The 12,413-nt window shown below is 45.4% G+C and overlaps 1 protein-coding gene across 2 annotated transcripts in view; it reads left to right on the top strand.

Moving 5' to 3' along the window:
• Positions 1 to 12,413, top strand: part of LOC146856385 (retinol dehydrogenase 16-like) — a 100,465-nt gene that overhangs the window by 60,446 nt on the left and 27,606 nt on the right. The window lies entirely within an intron of this gene.

Raw genomic sequence — 12,413 nt, 5'->3', positions numbered from 1 at the left:
ACGTCACCTCAGGCCCCGTCCCCTCCCTTCACCACTGTGTAAACGCGCCCTGTGGCCGTTCTAAGTTGAGAGATTAAGTCCCCTTGAATCCTATGGGTCCCTAGGGTCAAACTAGCCCACTAGGTACCTCCAGTAAGCGCCACAGAGCTGCGTTGCATAGAGGTGTAAAAAGGGGCGTGGCCTCAGAACACCAGTCTGCAACACAGCTCCCTGGCGCATACTGGAGATACCTGTTGGGCTAGTTGGCCCTCAGGGACCCTCAGTATTGAAGGGGAATTAATTCCCCAACTTACAACTGGCCAGGGGGCGCATTTAGAGAGTGCTGGCGCGATGCCTGTCTTTTATTTATTTTATTTTTTTAAGAAGGAGGGCTGTGTGGCCCCCCTTCTTTTCTAATTTATTGGCCCTGGGGACCCCATCCCCCAGGGCCTGCACCCTAATTTTTTTTGTTGAAAAAAATTAATTTGGAAGGGGGCCGCGTGGCCCCCCTCCCAAGGCCTTAATCGGCCCCGGGGACCCCAACCCCCGGGTCATAGCCTTTTTTTTTTTCTTCAGGAGGGGGGCTGCGTTGCCCCACTCCTCAGGCCAATTATGGCCCCGGGGACCCCATCTCCCGGGGCCGCCTTTGTTTTTTTATTTTTATATATTTATAGAAACCCCTAGGACATGCTGGACAAACTGTATGTACCTATCAAATTTGAACAAGTCCTGCGCACACGTTTCTCAGGATGTTAGTTAATGGTGTAAAACCATCGTTTGGATTCGTTATTTGTACAAAATGTCAAGGTCAACACCAGGAAATGTCTTTCAAATGAAATTTTATAATGCGTTTCTTCAATAGATATAGAAGGAAAAAACCAGCCGACACGTGTTTCGTCATGCGGGAAACATCCCGTGACTCTTCAGGGCTGGGAAGGACAGAAGAAAAGGGATAAAGTATACAAACAATGTATCTAAAACAAGAGTGAGAGTGATGACGACGAAAAGAGCACCCAGTTAAGATGGAGACCCTAAAAGAGTGGGGTAGAAAAGTGCAATGATGCATAACTGTAATAGTGTCTCGCGACAAGTGAATAGGTGCGACACAATTATTAAGGAAGGCCAAGTCATAATTGTATAATAGGTGCCTGTTCACATGTGAAATGCCAAGAGCAAGTACAATCGGTAGAAATCTAGTATGTACCTATCACCATGACGATTTTGTGTGATATTCATTAAAAGGCGACTATGCATACAATGAATCCACGTGGAATGTATTTACACCGCTAGTGAAGCTTTGACGTGTCTGACGCCCTACCGTGCCTAATCCCGGCGCCCCCGCCGGTGGGTAGTCTCCAAGTAGACACCCTTGTTGTTTATTTATACAAACATGAGTAGGTATTGATGGGCACATTTAATACACACGCACACCAAGCCATTCAAAGGGGATTCGACAAAAATTCGACCAAACTATGCAAGAAACCCCCCTCACGGTTAATAAAACACACATCCACCGCCGGATGTGTAATACTTTTTATTTTACTCCCTGGAAAGGAGATGAACCTCACTTGAGAGTCACAGCGTGCTCCTGGCTGAGCCCAATGCTGTGTTACACCCACCAGTGCCCGCTGAGTGCCACACACCTCTGTGTTGTATTCCACCAGCTAGTGCGTATGCTATGACACTCTCTAGCCCATGTGCACTGTAACACCACCCCGTGAATATGTCATGCCACACTTGCCTTCGCACGGGTTATATTTATATCTAACGTGCCTTCCTCGATGCCTATGTTATAAAGCACAGCGCTATGCCATACATATTACAATCTAGGATCCATATCTTTGTCACAGTGCATATGCAACGTTACACTCCCCAGCACATATTTTATATTACAACTTTAGAGACTAGTTAGGTTACACAACACTGCCCTGTGCATATTACACTCCAAGGTGCATATCGCATAGCACGCGCTAGTACCTGTGCAATCTCGCGCTCTCCAATGAATCTGTCATTGCACACAATGTATTGCATATTATATTTCACGCTCTGGATCATCTTATATCACACTTTTTGGTGCATAGTTTATACCATATACTATATCTAGTTTTCATTTTCAACCGTGCTCTCAGGACTATGTTCTATATAACACTGCGTCCACCTACCCTTTTCACGGCATTACATTTCGCGATGGGGGGTGGAGGGTCAGGGGGTGTTTCTGCCAAGTGAGCCCGGAGTCACAGTCACAAACGTCCTCTTCTTCCTGAATAAAAGGGAGATTATGCTGCATACTTGTTCAGATTTTAAGTTGTTCGCACAGACACACATTTTAAAAACAATAAAGTTCCTAATACCCACCTTCTCTGAACAGTTAGCTTGCTGCCCCATCCACCTCCTCCCTATCCTCTGTTGTCTGAATCCATGGACTAGCCTCCTCCCTCCTGCCATGCATGGTCTGATGTACTGTCACTGCCCTCCATTTAGCATGATGTACCAGTCCACTCCTCCTGCCCTCCATTGCCCAATTCTATGGCCCATCATTGACCTCCTGCTTAGCCTCTGTGCTTAGCTTGCTGCCCCTATTCTCCTTCCCTCTGCCCTCCGATGTCTTTGTGCATGCCCCTGCTCCATCCTTTTTCCCCACCATGTTCCATGGACCTGCCACTCCTATCTACTCTGAGTGTTCTGTTGAGCTTCCACTCCCCTCCCACCTGCCTAGCATTGTCAGATGACTGTAACCTGTCCCTGCCACCTCCACCCTGCCTGTCCACATGCCCTGCCCCTATCCTCTTCCTCCTGTCCTCCATGGTCCATTTTACTGCCACACCCTTCTGCCCTCCCTGGTCTGTTGTGCTGCAACTGCTCCTCCTGCCTGCCCCACGTGGTCTGTTGTGAGGCCCCTTCCCCTGAACTCTCTTGTCTGTGCCCAGGTCCTGACCCTCCCTTCTATCCTCCATGGTCCTTTGTGCATGCCCCTGCACCCTCCTTCTTGCCCATCATAGCCATTGTGCTGCCACTAATCCTCCCACTTACCATGCATGGTCTTCTGAGCTGCCATGGCCCCTCCCACCTTCCCTGTGTGGTCAGCTAGCTGCACTGACCCCCTCCCACCTTCCCTCCATGGTCTGTGTGTATGCCATCAGTCGCACTGTTGCTCTCCATGGTGTGTCTTGTTTCTAGTGCCCTTCCCGCCTGACCTCCATGGTCATCTTGCTGCTCCTGCCCTGCCCCCTTGCCCCCAGCCCTCTGTTTCCATGTGCAGACCCCTATTCCCTCCCTCCTGGCTTGTCTGTTCCATTGTAATGCCCCTGATCCGTCCCTCCTGCCCTTTATGGTCTGTTATGCTGTAGCTTTCTCTCCTGTCTGTCCATTATGGTCAGCTAGCTACCATTGCCTCTTTCCCCTGTGTTCTCTGTTGTCCATGTGCATGGTCCTGTCTCCTCCCTATTGCTTTCTATGGATTGTTGTGCTGCACTCCCGTCCCGCATGCCCTGTGTGGTGTATTGTGCTGCTGTAAACCCTGATGCCTGCCCTGTAGGGTCAGTTTGGTGCACCTCTCCATGTCCCTCCTGTCCTCTGTTATGCGAGTCCATGTCCCTACCCCAATTCCTCCTGCCTACCATGATCCAATGTACCATACTTGCGAACATTTTGAACTTGGTAAGAGGGATATTTGGAAAAAAAAATGGGGTATTGATTTTCCCCTTTGAGTTACATTGAAAAAGAGGAGATTGTAGACAGGAGACAGATCAAATAAAGCCCATTTGAGCTTAAAAACATTGGACGTTTCCTGGCTCAAACGGGTCTGTTGGTATGTATGGTTGTACTACCACTGCCTCTTCCTTCTGCCCACAATGGTCTATTGTATTGCCATAGCCTCTCTTGCCAGTCCTGTATTGTTAATTTATTGCCCCTGCCGCCCTTTCCACTGCCCTCCATAGTCTGTTGTGCTGCCACTGCCCTTCCTGCCTGCCCAGTGTGATCAAATTGTTGCCTCTGCACTCTCCTACCTGCCTTCAATTTTCAGAGTCCGTGCCCCTTGCCTCTGCTTCTCAACAGTATCCCAATAAACAACTAGATTGATAACATTCTATATTTCTTATAAAAGTGTGAAACGCCTGACGTCATCTTGATGTCATCAAAACTGTAATCCCTAGAGCATTTCCTTTAGAAATTACATATATGAGAGGGTCTTATTTGCATCAAAATTATGGTTAGTACTCTAAAAAACTAAAATGAGGACATATTTTCTGAGTGTTCAAATAGCGACAAAGAACTTTTAAATTATTTGTAATCTTTATGTTTTTTTATCCAGTTGACCACTTGATTAAATGTTGCGCTTAGGGGAGGTGATGTGGTGTTACTTCCAGAGCTGCAGACTTTGCAACTGGGGAACCAGGTTGGAGTTTCTGCTTCAGCTCAACAGTCTGTGATTCTGGTCAAATCACTTAATCACCCCATGTCTACAACCAAAATGAATTTGATCTTGTGTGATGTAACCAATGCTCATGTAAAGCACTCCAATACCTGACAAGTCTGCACTATATAAAACTGCAAATACACAAAAAAATAAGTGTTTTGCACACTTCTGTCATTGGGCTACATGTGGGCTACATCTGGGTGATATTTGTGCTGCATTTGGGCTCTTTTGTCTCTGGTGGCCATCTTGGGAGATTTATTTGTTATGAAGTTTCCTAATTTCCTCATTTACTGCAGTCTCCTCAGTAGGAAATGCTTTCAGTTTTTTACTTTGATTCCATCAAGAAGGCATTCAGATGTGTCACAAATTTGTCATAAATTCTGAATGTTAACTCTAGTTGCTCATTAGATCACTGTAGTAAAGCTACTGCTCACCAGGAAAGTCTGCTGCTGGTATTTAAAGTGCATGTTTCAGTCTGCATGTCAGAATTTTTTTATGAAATAGAAGAGGATTTGAGAAGTCAAAATGTGCCCTAATTTTTCTTTCTGCAGCACTAATCATAATTTCTACTGCAAAATGAACCCCCTCATTTTGTTCCTTTGTAAATTAAATGTTTTAAGCGTTACCACTTTATTCCAATCAAGATGGCTTCAGGTGTGCCATACTTTTGTCATAAGTAAGACGGTTAGCTCTCTAGTAGTTCGTTAGAACACTCTGGGACATTCTGTCATTGGGCTATACTTGGGCTACATCTGGGTGATATTTGGGCTACATTTGGGCTATTTTGTCTCTGGTGGCCATCTTGGGAGATTTATTTGTTATGAAGGTTCCTAATTTCCTCATTTACTGCAGTCTCCTCAGTAGGAAATACTTTCAGTTTTTTACTTTGGTTCCATTAAGAAGGCATTCAGATGTGTCACACGTTTGCCATAAATTCTGAATATTAGCACTCTAGTTGCTCATTAGATCACTGTAGTAAAGCTACTGCTCACCAGGGAAGTCTGCTGCTCGTATTCAAAGTGCATGTTTCAGTCTGCATGTCAGAATTTTTTTATGAAATAGAAGAGGATTTAAGAAGTCAAAATGTGCCCTAATTTTTCTTTCTGCAGCACTAATCATAATTTCTATGGCAAAATGAACCCCCTCATTTTGTTCCTTTGTAAATTAAATGTTTTAAGTGTTACCACTTAATTCCAATCAAGATGGCTTCAGGTGTGTCATACTTTTGTCATAAGTAAGACTGTTAGCGCTCTAGTTGTTCGTTAGAACACTCTGGGACATGCTGTCATTGGGCTACATCTAGGTGATATTTGGGCTACATTTGGGCTCTTTTATCTCTGGTGGCCATTTTGGGAGACTTATTTATCATGAAGTTTCCTAATTTCCTCATTTACTACAGTCTCCTCAGTAGGAAATACTTTCAGTTTTTTACTTTGATTCCATCAAGAAGGCATTCCGATGTGTCACACATATGCCATAAAATCAGAATGTTAGCACTCTAGTTGCTTATTAGATCACTGTAGTAAAGCTACTGCTCACCAGGGAAGTCTGCTGCTGGTATTGAAAGTGCATGTTTCAGTCTCTATGTCAGAAGTTTTTTATGAAATAGAAGAGGATTTGAGAAGTCACTCAAAATGTGCCCTAATTTTACTTTCTGCAGCACTAATCATACTTTCTATGGCAAAATGAACCCCCTCATTTTGTTCCTTTTTAAATTAAATGTTTTAAGAGTTACCACTTTATTCCAATCATGATGGCTTCAGGTGTGCAATAGGTTTGTCATAAGTAGGACTGTTAGCGCTCTAGTTGTTCTTTAGAACACTCTGGGAAGCTGTAGTAGAACACAAAGGAATCAACTGACAGTCTCTGCCCTTGTTGGATGTACATATTTTACTGAGAATGTCAGACTTCATTCTCACATGACTGAGAAAGATAATGTGAATTTACAGAAAATATGCTCTCAGTTTAGCTTATAGATCACCTTCCAAACCTCTGTGGGAAAAGCATGAGAAAATAGTTTTCTCTCAAACATGATTCATGATATCACAGCAGAAGGCTTTTTTACATGGTAAAATCACCTTAGAACACACCACAATTCCTAAAATGAGTATGGTACCATCAACAAATGATTTATAATGTAACTAAAGTCTTAAAACCTTCTATTAACTGCAATGCTTTTTAATGAGTTGCTATCATGTATATTGGTCCCAAGATGGCTGCCAACACTTCTTGGAGGAAGTACTGACAGCCAATCAGATCTCACGATGAGATGTGTGGTTAGGCTCCGCCCAGATATATCTATTTTTTTAACTCTAGTTTTCTCAGGAACTACTGAACGTATTTACACCATTTAAGCAAAAGGCACGAGTCTGAACTGAGGACTACCTCTTTGCCAAATTTGGTGTAATTCCGTTCAGCAGTTCGGGCTGTAGCTGTGTCAACAGGTCCTATGGGAAAATGCATGGGGAAAACGCGTTTTGGGACCCCCTTTTTTCTCGGCCCCCGCTTGACGAATCACCGTGAAATTTTCAGGATAGGAGCGGACCTGAGCTGGCCAAAAGTTTGGAAAATTTCGCGAAGATTCGTCAATCGGCGCTAACGTTATTCCAAATAGAATGTTGCGGATTTCCTATGGAAAATAGGTCCTAACTATAACTACCTACTGGCGACTGCCAGTAGGTAATGTGAATAAAAATATCATTTCCCATTTAATTGTAATTAACGTAATAAAAGTATTCATAATTCATTTATTTTACATTTTAAACTGTCACCTAATAAAAAGATATTAATTTGTATTTTTGATGTAATTAATATTAAATATATTTTTATAGTGGCACCCCTAAGACTAAAAAACTCTGTTCTACCCCATGCACTACCCATCTCTACCCCTAAGAATTCCTTACTACCCCATACACGAGCCATTCCTGAGCCCTAAAAACTCTTTACTACCCCTTCTTACTCCCCATACCTGAGCCCTTAAAGCTCCTTGGTAGCCCTAAACAAAGCCCATCCAGGAGCCTAAAAGTCCTTCTTATGCCATACATCATACCTATCCCTGAACCCTGAAAACTCCTTCCTACATATTACCCACCCCTGAACCCTGTTGTCCTTACTATCCCTATACACTACCCAATGCTGAGCCCTAAAAACCGATTGCTACCCTTATTTGAACTTTAAATACGTATAATCTTAAACTTATATTTTCATGTTTTTTAAAATAAATTATACATTACTTTCAAAATGAAATAACTTAAAAGTGAGTTATTTTACTTAAATACTACTTATATTTACTTTCAAATTAATTTAAATTACTATTAACATTTTGCGTGCCCTAGCTCGAGTGACAATTGTGCTCTTCTGCATGGGGCGGACAGGCCTGGTCTACTCCGTTCCACATTTCAAGCCCCTGTTTCCCATTATCTTCCTCTCTTTCCCGCTTCTATTCTTTGACGTTTTCCTCCTTCCTCTTGTCCTCCTTGTGTTTTTTATGGTAATTGTGAGAAGTGTTGCATGCGATAGTTTGTATTTTGAATGGTGTGGTGACTGCACAGGCATGGAGTGGGGGTTGAGTGATATGAACGATTGAAGTGGCTAGTGGGCAGTGGGGTGCTGCTGGATGTTATCAAAGTGTGACTGGCGCCGACGTGCCTCCTTACCCCCGGTCTACGTATTGTATTGACTGAGAGTGGTGCTATTCATGGTGGGTCAGCGGTGCACGGTGTTTGTAGTATTTTGTGTTCTCTTAGTCATTCCTTCTTGTTGCTTGCTTCCCTCCCCTTGTTGGGTGGGGGTGGACGACAGACGTGCATTGATTGTGTTTGCTTTTTAGGGTGGGACCTGTAGGTGTTGAAGATGATTGGGAAGGAACACATTATTTTTGTTGTGTTTACCCGGTGGGTGGGGTTCTTTTCCATATTGTTTTGGTTCTTGGCAGCAGCGATGGCAGGGTGCTTGAGATAGCTATGGAACAGAAAGATGTGTCAATTTAAATTCATAACTTAGAATATTTGCAGGTGCAACTCTTTTGTGAAGTGCTACAGGGTGCAAACATATCTCTGTAGACATGGAACGCACGTAGCAATGTTGCAGTAGATGCATTTGTTGGACTCAGAGGTCCAAAAAATTCATAGGAAGCGGAGAGGCCAGATGTTCTTTGCCACATATTCCACCTATGCCCGGAGACTGGTAATTTGGGTGGCCCCACAAGTTCCCTTCTGCGTTAGTGGCTTTCCAGCAGACATAGCGGGAAGATATGTTTTCGTGGATGGTTCCCTGGATGGTATGGAGGTCTGTCTGCTGTACATCTATCACCCGAATGTGGATGATGATGGGTTTTATCTGGACTTGGAGAAGCTATTACTTCCGTATGTTGGAGTGCCTCTATTGTGGGCTGGTGATTTTAACTGTGTGCTTGATGGTGCTCTGGATAGACACCCTCCAAGATTACATGCTAAGCCCAACATGATGGCTGCTTTGCAGGCGGTAATGGACTGCCTACACTGCATCAATGTGTGGCATGCTCACACCCACATGTGCCATTTATAGAAGGCTTGATCGATTCCTGGTCTCTGATGAGGCAGCAGCTGCCGCTGTACAGATGCACACTGGGGTGCTTCCTACTGGACCTTGCCCCGGTGCTAATGGAATGTGGCTTGGGTGGTGTTTGGCCGAGATACCCCTGTGGCGCCTACATCCAGAGGTCCTTATAGATACTGTATTCCGGGAAGAACTTAGGGAGGTAAACACTGGGGATTTTCATACTAATTGGCTTTCCACCGCTAATAGAGGGCTGGAGTGGAATGAGCTGAAGGTGGTGACATGAGGGGAGTGCCTGTCTAGAGGCATGAGGCGATGTTTGGAGAGGGAGCTTACTGAGGCAGAGGAAGTATTGGCTGGACTGCAGGGCTCGGAACCCACGACAGAACCGCACAGCGAGGCCCTACAGCAGCCCCAGAGCAGAGTGGGGGATATCTGGGACACACTTTATTGCCTGACTAAGCGTGAATATTGCCAGTTGTTACATCACGAGTGCGACAAGTCCGCGAGACTTCTGGTGTGGCTGCTGTTGGTGAATGCCCACCCCAAATTATATTGATGCTCAGGCACCCCAGCACGCTCGCAGTCACCACTCAATCTTGTGTCAGTTCCCTTCTGCGTGATCACTTGGTGGTGGTATACAAGGAGGGCCCACATTTTGACCCGGCTGAGATCAGGGGTTTCAGGATGATCTAACGCTTCCATGCCTTACTGAGGTGCAGGGTGTTAGACTTGGAGAGGCACTCCGACTCAAGGATTTACAAGAAGGGGTACAGAGCATGGAGCGCTGTAGGGTCCCGGGACCGGATGGTCTCCCGGTGCAATTCTTCTAGGCATTCACCGACCCCCTGCTGCCTCATTTGCTAGAGACCCTCTAGGAGGGTAAAAGTGTGGGTGTTCTACCACCATCTATGCAGGAAGACCAGATCGCCATGCTCCCCAAGCAGATTAAAGACCCAGTAGATTCTGGCTCCTTCCGCCCATTGTCTATACTGGGAGCAGATGTCAAAATATTGGCTAAAGCATTGGCGATGCATTTGGGCTGTGTGGTGACCCATTTGGTCCAAGAGGACCAGTGTGGGTTCATGGTAGGCAGAGGGATACATATGAATTAGCAACAGTTCTCACATATGCTACATTCGGTGGCGAATTTAGATATGAGGACGGGGTGGTCGTTTTGGACATCAAAAAAGCACTTGATACTCTGTGCTGGGATTACATACGGGAAGTTTTAGGGAGGATGGGCCTGGGCCAGGAGTTTATCTCTTGGGTTGGTCTATTGCCAACCTATGGCCCGTGTTCGCAGTGGAGGTGTGATTTCTGAAGGTATATCCTAATAGAAAAAGGCACAAGGCACGGCTGTCCATTGTCTCCACCTCTCTTCGCTCTGGCAATGGAGCCACTGGCGATCCGGCTGCGATAAGATATGTCCCAGTGGAGTATCTTAGTGGGTGATCACACTTATGTTGTTTGATTATATGCTGACAACGGACTGCTTTATTTTCACTATCCAGAGAGGGCATTGCCTGCACTTTTGGACCATTTGTCCTCGTTAGCCGCAGCTCTCTCTGTTCCGAACGTCTGGTGATGATGCAACCACTTTCGGTATTTGGGCATACAGGTTCCTCAAACCGCTGAGGCTCAGTATGCCTTGAACATGGGAGTGGTCCTTGCCGGCTTAGAGGCTTCTATTCAGTTCTGGAATCACCTTCCTCTCTCTGTTATGGGAAGGGTGGCCCTGAGCAAGATGGCTTTGCTTCCCCGGTGCCTCTATGCTCTCCAGAACTCCTTCTGCTGCATCCCGTGGGCTACTTTCACCACCATGAATAGTCTTCTGATTTCCCTGGTATGGGCTGGTCAACACAGCAGGGTGAGATTAGAGGTCCTGAAGCTAGATATGGAATCGGGTGGGTTGGGCCTTCCAGACCTGGGCCTCTATTATTTTGTAGTGTTACTACAGTATGCGGCGCAATGGTGTGCTGAGGGTCGACACACTGAGAAGGCTTTATTGGCAGAGTGGGGTGCAGAGATGGACCTCCCAAGATGTCTAATAATGGGGCACAGACTCTTCCGAATTACCCGTTCATAATACAGGTCCTCTATGAGACACAGATTTGCCCTCCTCTGACTTGTTCGGCTACACGCATCAATGCAATACACTAGACATACCCCACCCACTGGACAAATGAAGGGCTGATTTGAGTGAATGGGGTGTGGCTGAGGAGCATCGTTTATGCTCGGTTCACACTGACGAGAATGCAGAACGCGACCTACTGACCTGGTGGGCTATGTTGGAGAGGCTGATGTCGAATGAGGAGCCGGGAGATGCAGCAATGGCACTTTTCCCAGGCTGCGGAATCCACCTTGCCTATATTGGCAACGGAGGTTAGTCCCTAGAATGTTTGACTGATGCCACATGGAGTTTGCGGGCATGGAGTATGTGTGGGGGGAGCTATCAGTGGAAACGCTGACGGTAAGAGTGGTTGTGATCCCCTGTAAGTGTCCAGTGGACCTGCGTGGGACTTGGCTATGTGTGGCTGCCGGACATTACTGAGGTCCAGATAAATCATGATCCTGTATCTGTAGGTTGAGTTGTTCATTGCCCGATTCTCTGTGCCTACCCTGCAGACGAGCCCCTACCCAGGTATGACAGTTGTCTGCCCTAGAAGCGGGGCTCCTGTGGGCGATAGCACCTGTTTCCACTTTGTCTCTGCCGTGTTTATTGTTATATTTTAGCTTGGATGGTTCATTTCCAAAGGAATTGTACTGCATGTTAATATTAAGATATGTATTCCATAATGTCGCTCCTGGGTTGAGAGTACCGACCGTTTACCCGGTGTAATGTAAGAAGCTTCATCAGTAATCCGGATTATATGATAATCCTTACCTTTTCTTTTCACTGCTCCTTAACCTTGTGAGACAACATGTAATGTGCCTTTTCGTGCAATTCCGAATTAAAGATAAGTAAAAAAAAAACATTTTAAGTGCCCTAACCTTGAAAATTTAGGTAACAGAATGAAAACTTTCTTGTGAAGAAAAGACTCCAGATGAAATGACTGCGGTCGAATGACTCCTGATGTAGCGGTAACATACCACAAATCTCCCAGTCCCAACACCATGATCCAGTAACAATCTCACTTAACTTTTAAAGCTACGACTTGCCATGCTAGTGACACCTGCAAGTTAGTTTTGCACTTCTTGCCTCTTCAGCACATGTCTGACCTTTAACCAGTTACCACTGATTGCCTCTCTGAGCAAGTTCCACCACATACTAAATCTCGTAATCTTCACAAACCAGTGTTCAGCTAAAAAAAGGTTACGATTATAGCCCACAAAAGCTCACATATGACTGAGCAGCAGGCAGTATTGAGGTCTGCGGAGGGTAAGGCTGGAAAGGGGATGGACGGGGCGGGTATATGTGTTTGCCAGTACGGCAGTATTACGGTTGTTCTTCAACGCATGACTGAGGTATACTCACAGA

The sequence above is a fragment of the Triturus cristatus genome, chromosome 4_1 (genome assembly GCF_964204655.1).
Source record: "Triturus cristatus chromosome 4_1, aTriCri1.1, whole genome shotgun sequence".
NCBI lineage: Eukaryota > Metazoa > Chordata > Amphibia > Caudata > Salamandridae > Triturus > Triturus cristatus.
This window is presented reverse-complemented; position numbering and strand designations above follow the sequence as displayed.